General features: G+C 40.4%; 1 protein-coding gene across 1 annotated transcript in view; it reads left to right on the top strand.

Annotated features, from left to right (window-relative positions):
- Positions 1-12,609, top strand: part of SPTLC3 (serine palmitoyltransferase long chain base subunit 3) — a 125,934-nt gene that overhangs the window by 8,156 nt on the left and 105,169 nt on the right. The window lies entirely within an intron of this gene.

Genomic DNA, 12,609 nt, shown 5'->3' with positions numbered 1-12,609 from the left:
TGAATTTTGACCTACACTACCTTTCGATTTTTCTTGCTGGGAAAGGTTTCATTGTATAGTTTTGACTGTGCAAAGATTTTATAAAACCGTGAGCTGAATCAAGTGTAAATTCATCTATGAGATGAAAGACTCAGGAGGAGGCTACCTCACTCGAGAAACTCCCCTGTTGTACACCTAAAATCTGATGGGTTCAAGAGCCATTTTCCCTTTTTGTCTGGAGTATAATCCAGCTGGCAGGAAGGGAACTCACTGTAGAAATTCTTAAAATTCCATACCATGCCCTGTCTTCTTACACATAGAGGAATGAGGTTCAACAAAACGAAGTGACTGTCTCAGAGGTCACACCAGTGTGAGGCACCCTCCCCCACTCTGGTCTCTTGATACCCAGACCAAGGCCCTTTCTGGAAAGGTGCATTTGTTTCTGAAACCTCCAACCTGTGAAAGCAAACAGCCAGGGACTACAGTATTTGATGGCTCAGAGTGGTATCTGCTATTGCAAATTCTTTAGCTTCAATTTCAAAATTGATGATGCAAAGTTGCATTTGTCTCATGGAAGATGTAAAGACCTCTCCTATTTCCCAAAATAAGAGCCACGTGGAGAAAGCCTCTTTCTTTGCTTATCTTAGAAAAGCATGTCAGAGAAATCAGTATTAATTACAGTTAATGATTGCTGCCACACACAAGGTCCCACCACGTATTTACGCTTTTTGAAGTATTGTTAATTCTCACCTATCGCTTTCAAATTTCACGTATAAGGACTCAAGGTTCAAAGAGGTCAGATAATCACCCACACGGATGGCAAGTAATAGGAGGATTTTCTGACCCCTAATATCACATAAATGGTTGCCATCTCCTTCCCTACTGTCCTAGTAAACTGAACCATCATATAGAGGTTGGGAGCAGGACCTCCCCTTCACACTGACTGGGCTTGAATTTCAGCTTCACATGGGTCGCTCTATGACCTTGGACAAGCAGCTTAATCTCTGTGCCTCAGTTTCCTTATCTGGAGGATGAGGATAATAGTAGTGCCTGACCAATAGAGTCGTTGTAAGAAGAAAATATGGTGGCGCATGCATGGCTTAGAATGATTTCTTTAAAAAGCAACCAACGTTTTGCCCCTTTAACCTTCAGCATCAACTATAATGATCCTTATATCCAACGTCTCGTTGGACTCTCACAGCAATACTGTGAAGTATTGAGTGCTACTGACCCATTTTGGGATGAAAAAAACAGAGCTAAGAAAGATAATGGGACCAAAGACACATGGATGATGGGGACAGAGCTGGACAAGAATCCCAGACATTTTTAGCTCTAAGTTCAGGAATGTCTCAAAGGACTGGATACGTAGGTAATTTTCAAGCCCTTACTCAGTGCATACAACTCTGTCAACTGTTCCTTTACAAGAACAGGTAGGAAGTAAAAAAAAAAAAATCAGCACCTCTATTCTTCAGCAGATTAATTCACAGCAAGAGAAAAAGTGCTATTTTGGTTATTACACTTACTCAGAAGAGCAGATTTGGGAGTCAGTTTTAGTAATTTTTAGAAATCTGTAAGATTCTAAAAGTCTTGTAAAATGTTAGTTTCTACCTTAGATTTCCATAGCCAGGCAGCAAAGTGATTTTACATGGCACACCAGACAGCACAACTTCCTATAAATCTTTCTTTAAAAATCATTGACCTTTGTCTTTACATCCTCACGGCATGTAGCATGTGTACTCCCCAGAATTACCTTCTTCTGAGCCCTTGTACAGCCTCAACTTCATTTTCAAACACAGGCCATCATGAAAGCTTGCTTCCAGACCCAGCAGGGGAGCACAAGTCAATTAATTTCTTGGTTCCTTTGCTGAGTCTCCCCGAGGCAATGACATTGATGATGCGTTAAGGATTCTTAGGTCTTGCAACATGGCATGTTTCCCAGTCACCTACTCTGATAGTCTGAAGGAAACTAGGCTCCAGATCATCTCAAATACTGGAATAATCATGGTAGAAATGATCTCAGAGAAGCACGTTGTCTCATTTTCTAGATCTTAGTGACACATTTCTCACTTAATAGAATAGAGAACAGAACTGAGGCACACTTGCCCATATCTCAAAATGGCCAATCCAGGGCAAGACGCACACCTGTCCACTGCCAGTTTCTAGAGCCTTTACACAATACTGCTTTTCATAGTACAGAATCCAAAACAAACCCCGAAGGAGCCCTTGGCTATAACAGCTTTTGCCAAACCATGCAAATAACTTAGGGGTACTTGGGAAAATCTCACAACCGACGTAAGTTTGGTTTGTAAGTTTATGCAAAAGGGGCTGGCATTTTGTCTATGGGGCTGTGCTTCCCATCGGTCAGTTCTTTGCAAAACCACTGAATCAGGTATCTACAGACTAAGATACAGAAGTTATCCACGTAGTGACCTGGGAAAATGAGACAATGGCTGAAATAAATAGGTCACGATGTCAGTTTTCTCTTTTTAAGTGTAATATCAATCTTTATACCAATCAGATGACCCATGCCTTGCACCCAGCCATTACTTAAGGCTCATAAATTATGATGGTTAAAAAAATGCCTGGAATTTTTAAATGGTTGATTCAGGGGTACAGGTAAAAATTAGTCAAGGCTAGCACTGCTCTGGGAGAAGTTACTTTTTTTTCAACATTATATGCCACGTAAGAAAAGTTAATCAGATAATTATAGCTGTGACCATGGATGTTATCAGATGTTTTGGAAGCAAAGAAACAAATTGTTATGTTGTCATACTCTTGGGCAATTGGTTGCTTGGAGACATTATGCTTACTTTCCCAAGAAGCAAAACGTTTTCATGGAAAATCAAATATGCTCTGCCTTCCATGAACACCAAAGATTCCAGCCAAAAAAACTGTATACATTCAACTAAGCATCATCTCTTTAAGGACACATTCTGTCTTCAAAGGCAAGCAAAAGATGAGTCAGGTTATAGGTTGAAGATGAACCTAGGCTGCTCTTGATGTGCATAAATTGTGAGTGGTTTTATAGGGTGATAGGCAGAGGAGGGAAGGAGGCAAGGAGAATAGGTCTGTAGAGCCATGAGCCAAATCCTGATAAACACACAGGGAAGGAAGAACAATGGAATCCTCGGCAACTTTCTCTCTTTCTGGGTAGGGGGATTTTCTGCTCCTTCAGGTTGTTGAATGGCAGGCACTCTTTGGTCCATGTTCAGGGGATGAGAAGTTTTGGTTGGGGTCCAGAGATGGTAGTTCAGCATCATCAAGGTGCAAGAAGAAATTGTTTCAATTTGATTCAAAGAGAAAAACCATTGTTTCTAATCCAAGTTCAGTCCCCTGAGCTCAGCCAACCACGTTTTGTGTGCTTCCAGAGCCCCACCCTTTTTTTAACTCACCTATGAGTCATCAGCTGCCTGGCACGGGAAGGAGATGCTACAGTACACACCTCACTTCCATGGCAAAGCACATCTCTGGTGTTGGTTCATTCTCATGCAGCTCAGGAAACACTTTCCTTTTGATTTTTGATCATAGGTTCAAAAGTCCAGGATCAATGGAGCGAGTATGTTTCATCAAATATTCTTCTGCAAGGGATACAAGAGAAACTTTATTTTATTTTATATTGGATTATAGTTGATTAACAATGGTATGTTAGTTTCAGGTGTACAGCAAAGTGATTCAGTTATACATATACTTGTATCTATTCTTTTTCAAATTCTATTCCCACTTAGGTTATTACAGAATATTGAGCAGAGTTCTCTGTGCTATACAGTAGGTCCTTGTTGGTTATCTATTTTAAATATAGCAGTGTGTATATGTCAATCCCAAACTCCCAATCTATCCCTCCACCCCCATCCTTTTTCCCCCAGTAACCATAAGTTCATTCTCTAAGTCTGTGAGCTCTGTTTTGCACATAAGTTCATTTGTATAATCTTTTTTAAGATTCTGCATATAAGAGATATCATATGATATTTATCTTTCTCAAAATTACCGACCATACAGCCATGAATCACTGTGAATCATTGGTATGTCAGGGCTCCCTGAAGACCCATTCACATGCATGGCTTTGCAGGGGGCCTTTTGAAAACACGTATCAGATCAGGTTTTTAGACCGGCATTTGCTTACAGCTCGTCAATGGCTTCCCTTGTCAGGATCAAGGCTGTGGTCCTAAGCTCAGTTTACGAGCTCTGCACAACCTCCCCGCTGATTCATCCATTGATTCATCAAAGATTTATTGGATACCTACTTCATATCAGATGCCCTTCTAAGCCCTAATGATGGACAAAGTGGATGGAGTTCCCCTTTTAGAACTGACCTACAGCCATGCCTGCCCCCTTACTACCCCTGCCAGCCCACCACCCTACCCGCTCCCCTCCCCACAGTTCTTTGGGTTCTTCCTCCTGCTGGGAACACTGCACCTCATCAACTCCTACTGACTATTCAGATCTCATTTTAAGCATCATCTTCTTTAGGGAGGCCTTTCTCTTTTCCTGGACTAGGCCAGATCCCATCCTATCCGCTCCATAGGTCCCTGACTTATCCTTCATTTCCCTTTTTGTAAGTATTTGCTCTGGTCTGTATTTCCATCTAGACCAGGGGCTGGCAAACTTTCCCTGTAATGGGCCAGACAGTAAATATTTTCAGTTCTTTGGGACATGAAGTCCCTGTCTCAGTTACTCAACCTGCCTTTGCAGTGTGAAAGCAGCCATGGACAACAATAAACAAACGGGTGTCACTGTGTTCCAATAAAACTTTATTTTGAAAGAAAATAGCAAAAGCAAGGGGTAGGCCAGATATGGCTTGTGGGCCATAATTTGCAGACCTCAGAACAACGGGACCTGCTGTGATGATGGAAATACTGTGTGACTGTCCCACCCAGTAGGGTAGCCACCAGCCATGTGTGGTTGTCCAACATTTGAAATGTGGCTCATGCAACCGATAACCTAAATCTCTAAATGTATTTAACTTGAATGATTTAAGTTTGAATGTAAGTAGCCACATGTGGCTAATGATTATTGTTTTGGACGGTTCACATATAGACTATGAGTGTCATGAGGTCAGGGGTTCTGTCCTTCCTGGTCACCACTGTGTCACCTGGACAGAGCACAGCAGCTAGCCCAGAGTAGGTACTCAATATGTATTTGTTGGATGAATGAATGAACAAATATGCCTAGAGATGATCATACTAAGTGAAGTAGGACAGAGAAAGACAAATATCATATGATATCACTTATATGTGATATCTAAAAAAAGGATACAAATGAACTTATTTACAAAACAGAAACAGACTCACAGATATAAAAGACAAACATGGTCACCAAAGGGGAAACGTGGGGGGGGGGATAAATTAGGAGTTTGGAATTAACAGATATACACTGCTATATATAAAATAGATAACGAACAAGGACCTACTGTATGGCACAGGGAACTATATTCAATATCTTGTAATAACCTAAAATGGAAAAGAATGTGAAAAAGAATATATATATATGTGTGTGTGTGTGTGTGTGTATAACTGAAGCACTTTGCTGAAACTAACACAACACTGTAAATCAACTATACTGCAATTAAAAACGTAAATAAATAAAGGAAGAAAAAAAAGAACAAATGTATAAATATGGAATGACATTAGACTTCTGGGATGTTGCCACTGGAGACTTCTTGCTCTCTAATCCTGAAGAGTTGTATTTCTGTACACACATTTTATCCCCACCTTAGCCCATATGTTCCATGCGGATGGAAGCCATAAGAGAAACTACCTGAATGACCCAGTGCCTAGCACAGGTACATGCACATGGTAGTCAGCCGTCCCATGAGTGTTGACAGCTGCCAGTACCCACCTGGGAAGGACAAGGAGTCAGTCCCATGGCTATTTCTGAAACATGTTCCAATCTGTCACATCTCAAAGATCTAACTTAGAGCTTCTTTCTGATTCAACCCTGGTGCTGTGCACTTGAGAAATTCAACTACATCCTGACTTTGCCTGCTTTATAACCTTGGGGAAATTGCCTAATGCCCTGTGACTATCTTATTAAGTGAAGATAATTCTAATTCTATTACAGCTATCCACAACCTACCTCTTAGGAATATCATGTAAGTAAATAAAACCATGGCCACAAAAGCTTTGAGCACCTCAGAGATAAGCGCTGTTCTCACCTGGACTGAGAACATCATAACTGAACAAGAAGATAGTAGGTAGTAGTTAATTTCAATGATATTAAAGCAACAATGCATTGTTTTCTCTGGTTTATGAGGATAACTTCAGAAAAGCTCTGTGCCTCTCAAGTGATCCAGCTGGTTGTGAGTAAAATTAGAAGATTGCAGTCATTGCAGGGTGGTGAAGGACAGCCACTTTGTTCCAAAGTTCAATTATGTCCAACTGACTTTAGGGCCTCCACCCCAGCTGTCATCCCAGGTAGGATCCTGGGATCCTACAAATCTTTCTTCCCTGCATTTCTTTTTCACTGCTCTTTGAAACAGAAAGTCTGGCTTATCCTGCAGAGAAGGCCTGTTCAATTTCAGCAGGCACTACACACCACATCTCCAAGCAGGCAACACATGAGGTCCAGCCAGAAGTCCTTGCATGGTCCCATTCCTCTCGTTTCTACTCACTAACAAGTGCCCATGCTGGTTCTCCTGTCCTGGAAGGCCCTCACCTCCTTCCTCAACATTTTCCAGTCTTGGCTCTCTTTTTCTCTCTCATTCACTCAGTCCTACAGCAGATTTTCATGGGACACACTGCTAGGGACTCCATTTAGTCCTCTCCAAGCCATCCTACCTTTTCTGTGAATCCCTGACTTCCCAATCTGGAAGTGTGGAAGGTGGGACTCTTCATGGGCTTCCCTGACCTCTTTGCTAACTTCTCTGGTGGTGGATGGGAAAACCATGGGAAAGCAACTGAGCCTCTCAACGACTGAAATTGGGCATCACTACAAAGAAAGGTTGGAGTAGTTAATACATAAAGAACTTGTCCCCTCAAAAAGTTCCATGTTTATAATCTGTCTGTCTCTCTCGCTGACTTCTGTACTTCTTTCTGTCATGCACCACTTAACACTCAGAGATACTCAATAACTCAAGAATTGAATCTTTGACAACTTCACCAGATTTATTGATTGACTGATTGATGATCCCATTCTATCTTTTTTTAAATTAAAGTACAGTTGATTTACAATGCTATACTAGTTTCAGGTGTAAAACATAATGATTTGATATTTTTATAAATTATACTCCATTTAAAGTTATTATAAAATATCAGTTATATTCCCTGTGCTGTACATTACATCCTTGTGTCTTATTTATTTCATACATAGTAGTTTATACATCTTAATCACCTTCCCCTATCTTGCCCCTCCCCACTGCACTGGTAACCACTAGTTTGTTCTCTGTATCTATTAGTCTACTTCTGTTTTGTTATATTCATTTGTTTTATTTTTTTAGATTCCACATATAAATGAGAATATACAGTATTTGTTTTTCTCTGTCTGACTTACTTCACTAAGTGTAATATCCTCCAGGTCTACCCATGTCGTTGCAAATGGCAAAATTTCATTATTTTTTTATAGCTGAGTAATATTCCGTTTATATATATATATATATATATATATATATATATATAGACACTCATACATTGGGGTACATATATCTTTTCAAATCAGTGTTTTCATTTTCTTTGGATAATTACCCAGGAGTGGGACTGCTGGATCATATTGTTGTTCTATTTTTAGTTTTTTGAGGAACCTCCATACTGTTTTCCATAGTGGCTGCACCAGTTTACATTCCCCAGGTTTAAATTTGAATGTTGGCCAGTGCAGACAGGTCCTGATGCACCCTTTTGTTTGGGGAGGTAACTCAGTTCTCAGACTTCTTCCAAACGCTTCTAAACAAGATTTAGACATGAAAGAATTTTAACAAAATTCTTATAGTATCTATTCATTAAGGTAATACTAGATGACATAAAAAATGAGCCACCACATCTCAGTGGCATAACCCAATAGAAGTTTATTTCTCACTCATATTAAGTCTTATGGGCAGTGGCAGGAAGCTGGAGGGGGAGGAGGTGAAGACTCTGCTCCACACGGTAATTCAGGGCACCTGGCTGACAAAGCTCTGCAGACGACACTGTGTGGCTTCCAAGGTCACCTTGGCCATCAGAATTCAGATGACAATAGGGGAAAGAGAGAAAGAGATGGATCGTGAGAGAAGCTCTTGTGGGCCAGGCACAGAAATGGCACATTTCACTTCTACCAACTTCACATTGATCAGTCGTACACGTGTCTGCAAGGGACGTGGGGCACGTAGCCTGGCCAAGAGAAAGAGGAGAGGGAAACGGTCTGATGCACAGCCAGTCTCCACCACAATGGACAATAGTGTGAAAATATTTGAAATATTCAAAAGGCCTGAGTGAAGATAATAAAAGCTATTATTTTTTGCAAGTGATCCTTTATTTTCTGTCCTTTTATTAAATAATTTGTCTTCCTAAAAATAGTATTGTAATACAATGTTGTGAGTGTTATAATGGTATTATGTAGTGATAACACCTAGCCTGGATCTTTTTAAGAAGTGAAGCCAGGAGCTTCCCTGGTGGCGCAGTGGTTGAGAGTCCACCTGCCGATACAGGGAACACGGGTTCGTGCCCCGGTCCGGGAAGATCCCACATGCCGCGGAGAGGCTGGGCCCCTGAGCCATGGCCACTGAGCCTGTGCGTCCGGAGCCTGTGCTCCGCAAAGGGAGAGGCCACAGCAGTGAGAGGCTCACGTACCGAAAAAAAAAAAAAAAAAAAAAGAAGTGAAGCCAGAACTGGGTCTTAAACAGTGGATATTAGGCAAGCCAAGGTGTCTATGTGTGTGGGGTGGTGGTGAGGGGGGTGGGGGGCAGCAGAGGACAGTTAGGAAAAGGACAGTTACCCGGCTACAGGGCCAGGTAAGGAAAAGAGGAAAACCCACTGATCCTCACAGGATGACGTTGAACGTCCTGGAAGTTTCTCTTTTTATATGTGCCTATGTGACTTAGCCATCTTCTAAGTCAGCCCAAGGGGTTCATTTGTGAGCACATTAAATCAAGGTTCTGAAGTCACCCACACTGGATGCCCTTCACTCACTTTCTTCGTCTACGGTGCCCTTAAAATCAGGGGGTCCCAAATTTTGGTCCCAAGCTTCCTGCTCTTCTTTTTATTTTGTGCTTTATCACATTTGCCTTTAACCGTGGTTCACGCTGGGCCTCAGAGTAGTTGAGTCCTCCTAGATCGTATACTTCAGCTAGGCCTTTCTCTTTTCCTGCATCTCTAACTGCCCCCAAATACCCCCACTTACGCAAGCAGACACCACCCCAACTCAACAGGTCCCGTGCACACTCATTGTCTTCCCCCACAAGCAGTCCTCCTTCTAATCTCTGCTTTCTTCTTATCCACATTCCTATAACACTCCTCGCAGATACTGTCATGACCTCTTCCTTGACCTCATACCGAACCAGTCACAAAAGTTCGTCAAACCTTTTTCATGAGGCTCTCAGCCCCTTTTGCTAGAGTCTGGACAACTCCAGGGAGGAGGTAAGCCCCTTGGGTATCCCCATGATGTGGAAAGAACCAGAAGGTGGATCTTAACTGGGCCAGGAAGTCACCAGGCATGCTAGAGATGGATGCAGTTCAAAGGTCACAGACAGAACAGAACCCAGGAAGGGAGCCAAAGTTTCACACTAGACTAGGAAGATTGGCCATCCATCAGACCTACGACTGGTGTGAGGGCATAGAGGGAGGTCAAGAACTCAGGAGCAGGGACGGGGTCTGTCATCTTGGAATTCCCAGAACCTAGCATGTTGATGGTTCATGCAAGACATCCAATTAGTGCCCTATGTTCCCAAATACAAGGTATTTGTTATATTCTTTCCTTCACCTCCCATTCAAGACCTCATATTATGCAATGCTCTCTCACTTTAATTATTTTAAACCACCCGGTAGCATTTGGGGAAGATATTAGACAAAAGCAACATCCATTAATGTTGGCTTGGTTTGTCTGGAGAAGACATTGTTGCCAAAACTCGGCCTCTGTACTCTGGTGCTGAATAGAAACGTGGAGACAGAATTTTGGGTAAAGTAGAAAATAATAGCTTTATTGCTTTGCCAGGCAAAGGGGGTCACGGCGGGCTAATGCCTGCCAAACTGTGTGTCCCACCCTGGAAGGGGTAGTGAGAAGTCTTACAGTGTTCAAAAAGCAGGGCATGGTCAGCTCATGGTCGTTCTTCTGACTGGTTGGTGGTGAGGTAATGAGGAATCAGCATCATCGACCTCCTGGTTCCAACTGGTCTGGGGTCTACGTGCTTGTGGGCAGCATACAGTTAACTTCTCCCACCTGCTGGGGGCTTCAGTATCTGCAAAACAGCTCAAAGGACATGGCTCAGAATATTATCTATAGTCCTTGAGGAAGAACTAAAGGTCCTTGAGTTTGTTTAATGACTAAAGTATTATTTTGTCTTGCTTGACTGTTTTCCTTTCTTCATTTTCTCACTTCTCTGATTAAATTTATTCTTTGACTAAAGTTTTCCTACAGAAAAACAGCAGGTGGATGACATGGGGTGGGTCTATTCTGGGAAGGCCGCATAGGGCCCTGCTCAGTTACAACACTGATATAATGGATAATAAGGAGTTAAGGAATTTTAATAAGATTTAATAATATTTTGTGGGCTTTTGACTGAGCAATTCAAGTGTAAAATCTCATTATAAAAGGGCTTTTTAAAAGTTACTTTAAAAACAAGTATAAATAAAAATATTCATCTATCAGATAGATTGTTTTTTTGATTGTCACATATTTTGTGGCTTGGGATAAAACTTCCAGGGACTGTCACACAGATTCCAAAAATACTGCATCTCAAATAGAATAGAGGAAATAAAGGCAATATAGCCTAGAAAACTGTGTTTGTGGAATCTAATAGTGCTTACAGTATGAGAGTAGCAAAAACATTATTTCTAATTAACATAATTTTTATATAATACATCATTTAAAATATATATGTGTAAGCTAAATTAATAAATTAAGTATTAGTAGACAAATGACACTGTAAATCACTAAAAATGGTCAAAACACTTCTTATGGATCATCTCATTGGGAAATAGGGAATCCAAGGATTGTATTATATTTGTTGAATAAAAATATGAATAAATGTATAAATATTTATTAAAGACAAAAACTTAATTAGTAGTGTTAAGAATAATTTATTCACTAATGCATTGAGCAAACATTGAGCTACCATGTGAAAATCAATTAAGCAGGAATAAGAATGGTTTGATATTAAAAGTCTACTTTCCACCGGCATGGTGACACCTAAAATAAATGAGAGAAATATTTACTTTGACTTTTTATTATGAAAATTTTCAAACATGCAGAAAAATGAAAAAATAATATAACAATCCCCCACCCATATAACCTCCATCTAGATTCAACATTTTCCCAAAATTGCTTTATGTATGTGTTTAATTTTTGATGAACCATTTGAAAGAAAATTAGAACTGTTATAACACTTCACCATCCTTAATCCTTCAGCATGCATTGACAAAGATTAAAGCATCCTCCCACATAACTATACTACTACTCTCACTCTTAACAAAATTAACTCCTCAATAATATATATTTCCAGTACACATTTGGATTTCCACAGTTGTTCAAAATATGTTTTTTTACCAGTTTTTTTTACAAAAAACAGAAAAAGAGGATCTAATGAAAGAATACACAGTGCACTTGGGTGTCTCTTAAGTTCCCTCCCCCACTCTTTACTCTTTTTTTCTCCAGCTTGATTGAGGTATAGTTAATAACTAATAATTGTATATACTTGAGGTGTACGTGACTTGATATATGTATATGTTATGAAATTATTACCGCAATCAAGCTAATTAACACATCTATCACCTCACCTACCTACCTGTGTGTGTGTGTGTGTGTGTGTCTGCGTGTGATGAGAACACTTTAGATCTACTGTTTTAGCAAATTTCAAGTATACTATACAATATTACTACCTATAGGTACCATGCTGTACATTAGCTCCCCGGAACGTCTTCATGTTATAACTGAAGGCTTGTACCCTTTGACCAACACCTCCCTGTTTTCCCCACCCACTGTCTGGTAATCACCAGTCTACTCTCTGTTTCTGTGAGTTCAGCTTTTTTAGATTTCACATATAAGTGAGATAAGGCAGTATTTGGCTTCTTGAGTCTGGCTTGTTTCACTTAGCATAACATACTCTAGGTTCATCTATGTTTTACAAATGACTGAATTTTCTTTTGTGTGTGTGGCTGAAAAATATTCATGTGTGTGTGTACAAAACCCACATTTTCTTTATCCATTCATCCGTCAATACACACTTAGATCATTTCTGTATCTTAGCTGCTGTGAATGATGCTGCAGTGAACATGGAAGTGCAAATATCTCTTCAAGATACTGATTTCATTTCCTATGAATATATGCCCAAAAGTGGGATTGCTGGGTCATATGGTAATTGTTTTAATTTTTGGAGGAAACTTCATACAGTTTTCCATAATGATTGTACCAGTTTACATTCCCACTAGCAGTCCACAAGGGCTCCCTTTTCTCCACATCCTCACCAACATTTGTTATCTCTCTTTTTTTTGGTAACAGCCGGGCTAGCAGGTG

The sequence above is a fragment of the Leucopleurus acutus genome, assembly GCF_964270905.1.
Source record: "Leucopleurus acutus genome assembly, chromosome: 16".
In the NCBI taxonomy this organism is placed as follows: domain Eukaryota; kingdom Metazoa; phylum Chordata; class Mammalia; order Artiodactyla; family Delphinidae; genus Leucopleurus; species Leucopleurus acutus.
The sequence above is the reverse complement of the archived record's forward strand: the minus strand, read 5'-3'. Positions and strand labels throughout refer to the sequence as shown.